Raw genomic sequence first — 4,534 nt, 5'->3', positions numbered from 1 at the left:
AACGGTCTTTTCCTCCGACACGAGGAGGTTACTCCTCGCGAACTGTAACTTCGTGCGTTGTGAGCGGAGTATGGGGATTGTGGTAAGCGTGGAGAGTGTTCGGTTTTTTTTTTTTTTTTTGTGGGAAGAGGTGGGGGGACGGGGGGGTGTCACAAGCCCCGCCTAAAGCACGCCACAGGCCTCTGCTTTTGAGCTTCCACGAAACGACAGTGTGCACGACGAAGGAAATAGTTCTATTTCAAAATGTCATTGCCTTAAGTCAGAAAATAATGAAAGCTACTTTCGGAAATTGGTGAGTGTAAAAACCTACTCTGTAAAAATGCCATCATTTTATTTTTGGGTCAATTTATCCATGTGCGGCACGCTGAAATCTAAGTATATAAATAAACTTGCTGATCCTCATCTTTCAGACAGTGCAAGTTTGGCACTAACAAGTTGTTCATCTGATTGTAATGAACTTGCCAGGGATATGCAAAGCCATACATCTCACTAATTTTTTTCAACATTTATGATGGTGTATATTTTTTTCACACGTGTTATGTCTGGTAAATTTAGCAGTAGGCCTACAACTTCCGATGGATACAAATTACCTTTAATATACATTGGTGTGCCGAATCATTATGACCACCTGCTTAATAGCTTATTTGTCGGTCTTTGGGACTAAGTACATCACTGATTCTGCGTATCCTGGAGCCGATAGTTTATTGGTAGGTTTGTGAAGATATGTGGCATTAGACGTCTACACACAGGTGATGTAACGCGCGTAAATAACGGGCTGCTGATATGCGTACGCGGTGATGGCCCCCGATAGCGACCCAAATGGGTTCCATAGCATATACATCAGGCGAATTTGGTCGCCGAGGATCAATGTGGGTTCACTATAATGCTCCTCAAGCCACTGTTCCATGGTTCTGGCTCCGAGACACGGACAATTATATTGCTGAAAGATGACACCGCCGTCGGAGAAGACATGAAGTGTGAAAGAATGCAGGTGGTTCGCAGCTACTAGTAAGCTTTCGATTACGACCACAGGTTCCATGCGAGCGCAGGAGAATGGCATAATACTGCTCCCACCAGGCTGCGCCCGTGGCGCACTACACGTTTGGAGCCGCCGTTCACCTCGACGACGGAGTTTGTGAAGACGACCAGCGACCTAGTTTAGCAAAAATATGATTAACCAGAAGAGCCGGCACGTTTCCGCTGATCAACAATCGATGGTCCCGTGCCCACTGCGATCGTAATTGACAATTTCGTTGGGTCAACATGTGAACACATAGGGATGGTGTGCAGCGGAGCTCCATTCCCAACAACGTACGAGGAACAGTGTGATCCGAAACATTTTTACGTGCACCAGCATACTGCTCCTTCGGTGGAGATGCCACAGAACACCATCTATCCTACTTTAATGAGCATACAAGTTTCTGAAGCTCATGATGTATGAATAGTCGTGGACGTCCAAACATTTAGCGCATAGTGGTAGTTTCACTGTCCTTGTACCGCTTTCTGTGGAGGCTCATGACAGTAGCACGTGAACATTCGACCAGCTTCGCCGTTTTCAAGATACTCGTTCACAGGCTCTGCATAATAACAATGTGCTCTTTGTCAAAGTCGCTTGTCTCAACGTATTTCGCCATTTGCAGCCTTCGCTAGGGCGATACCCCGTCCTTGCATGCTCCACTTACATACTTTTGTTGCCGCGTCACGTTCTCACACCAGGTGGCATCCAACGTTGCGGTGGCCAGTGGTCATAATTTTTTGGGTTATCAGAGTATTTTTTGTAATTAAAATGGTTCATTTTTGCTACGATATTGTTTTGTACTTATAGCTTCATGAATTTTTAAGTCAGTAAATCTCTAAATGGACTAAACTGCATGAAGTAGCTCTGAAGCCTAAAACAATTGAGTACCCCTGCTATAGTATAGATGTAGGGGAACGATTAGTGTTCTGGGATGGAGTGCCAATTTTACTTTATTAAATATGAGTGATTAAAGTCATCCCTTGCCATAACTGTTACTTGGAGCCTACTGCCTACCAGAGCTTCACTACAAAAATACCGCTGGGTAGTGAACCTATAGATTCAATAAACACTGAATATATCCCCAGAATGAGATTTTCACTCTGCAGCAGAGTGTGCGCCGATATGAAACTTCCTGGCAGATTAAAACTGTGTGCCGGACCGAGACTCGAACTCGGGACCTTTGCCTTTCGAGGGCAAGTGCTCTACCACTGAGCTACCCAAGCACGACTCACGCCTAGTCCTCACAGCTGTACTTGCAAGGTTCGCAGGAGAGCTTCTGTAAAGTTTGGAAGGTAGGAGACGAGGTACTGGCAGAAGTAAAGCTGTGAGGACGTGGCGTGAGTCGTGCTTGGGTAGAACTGAATATAGTTTTTAAGGGGAGGGGGAACTGGGGGGCATTAAGCGTTTTTAATATTTTTGAAGACGAATGGTGACGTGTAAGTAGCCACAATAAGTTCCATTTCCGACCCTGTTAAAAAGCTGCATAATACCGACTTTTAACTCATCTTCTTGAAAGAAAAATGCCTGACTATACTACTTTCTTTTCTTTTCTTCAGAGCTATGGGGGTGGGGGGTGGGGGTGAGGGGGGGACGGCAAGGCCCCTTTTACGCCGAGTAAGAACGAAATTGTACCAGACTCATACAAAGGGCTACGAAGTGTACGGTGTAACCAACAGATTTTGACTGATAGGGAAGCTCGTTTGTCAGCAATAGGACGTACTCTGTTGATATTTAATATTCGGCTTTACCGTCCACTTAAAACTTCTTAACTTTTTGAAAGCAATTGTTTTATACTATTAAAGAGTTTATATTTTATAGTGTTTGTATCTTAATGGCGTCCCAGAACTTACTACTGATTAGGATCACAGGTTACCTGTTTGTGGCTTTTGAAGAATCTGATACGCCAACAGTTCTGCATTTGGGTCGTCATCTATGAGATCTTGACACAGAACAGATAGAAGGAAACCGCACTAGCCAATTCACAAGGGTAATCCAGCAAAGGATTATCTTAACCAGCGCAGCCTACGTTGGGAAGGCTTGACCAGTATACTGCACGACACCTATACTACTTTCTACTGAATCGCAATTGAACTGAAGACTTTCCATTGAGGTTCAAATACATGAGGGGAGTTTCCTCATCGTGAAAGTGTCCATCACCATACTACGGACGATGCTGCTCTATTTGTTGATGTATCAACACAGACTGTCCAACCTGTTTACAAGGAATGATGTACCACTCGCAGCCATGTAACAGGGCGGAAATGCAATAGGTCGTAAACTGGACACTAAGGTTGTGCCTTGTCAGTGATAATCGGTTTCAAATTGGACAGGTCTTTCTGATGTCAGTGAACGTACATTCTTTGCAACTAGTTTAGCAATGAACTTTGAAAAGAAAATTGTATACAGTGGACATTTGGACTAGGATGCCTTGCAAAAGGCCATTTCTCACATTGCCACATAAAAATGCACATATTTAAAAGGCCAAATAACTCACAAACTGAACAGTTGTCGACTTGAGGCGTGGTGGGCAGTGTGGTCCGTCGAGTCACCAGTTTTACCACTTTTCCAACGTTGCACATCGTCGAGCACTCCGTCGGCTCAACAATACGTTTAAGACGCGGTGTGTGGAAGTTGTAGTTTGGGCCGGAGGTTCTTCGCTAGTTTTGGGTTGTTTTTCGTACCATGAGCTGGTCAATTCAGGTTGACGTGAATATGAATCAGGGTATTTATTTCATTACTCTCCGTGATGATGTGTTGCCCTTTCATCTACACCTGTATTATGAGTAAGCTGTAGACGCACATGTATACCAAGCTGACAATAGCCTTGTTCACAGGGCGAAAAGTGCATGTCCCTGCTTTGACGAACACTTCAGCACACAAGTGCACCTCGGCTGCCTCGTTAAATTACCCAGACTTCTACGACTTAGACTATAGGTTAAAGAAAGGAAAACCTACTTTTATACCATTTGTAGATTTAGAGAAAGCTCTCGACATTATTAACTAGATTACACTCTTTGAAATTTTGAAGCTAGCAGGGATAATTTGAACGGAGCGAGCGATTATTTACAACTTTTCGGGAGACCAGACAGGAGTTATAATCGTCGTTAGGAATGAAAGGGAGGCAGTGGTTTAGAAGGGAGTAAGGCAGGTTTGTAATCTATCCCCGATGTTATTCAGTCTGTACATTGAGCAAGCGGTAAAGGAAACCAAAGACATATTTTAAAAGGGAATTAAAGTTCAAGAAATAAAATAAAAACTTTGAGGTTTTCCGAAGCTTTGTGATTCCGTTAAGAAAAACACTTGGAAGAAGTGATGCACGAAGGGGGTGGTCTTGATAAGACGTTATCAGACGAACACCAGCAAGAGCAAAACAATGGAGATAGCATTAGTCAAATTAAATCAGGCGATGTTGACAGAATTAGATTAGAAAATGAAACAATAAAAGTAGTGGATGCATTTTGGTTTATTAACAGCAAAATAACTGGTGATGGCCCAAGTACAGATGACGTAAAATGC

At 43.4% G+C, this 4,534-nt stretch overlaps 1 non-coding gene across 1 annotated transcript; it reads right to left on the bottom strand.

Annotated features, from left to right (window-relative positions):
• Window positions 1–2,168: 2,168 nt before the first annotated feature.
• On the bottom strand, window positions 2,169–2,242 carry Trnas-cga (transfer RNA serine (anticodon CGA)). The gene has a single exon. It is a non-coding gene; the product is annotated as a tRNA-Ser (tRNA).
• Window positions 2,243–4,534: the final 2,292 nt, after the last annotated feature.

Source organism: Schistocerca gregaria, chromosome 2 (assembly GCF_023897955.1).
Source record: "Schistocerca gregaria isolate iqSchGreg1 chromosome 2, iqSchGreg1.2, whole genome shotgun sequence".
Lineage (NCBI taxonomy): Eukaryota > Metazoa > Arthropoda > Insecta > Orthoptera > Acrididae > Schistocerca > Schistocerca gregaria.
This window is presented reverse-complemented; position numbering and strand designations above follow the sequence as displayed.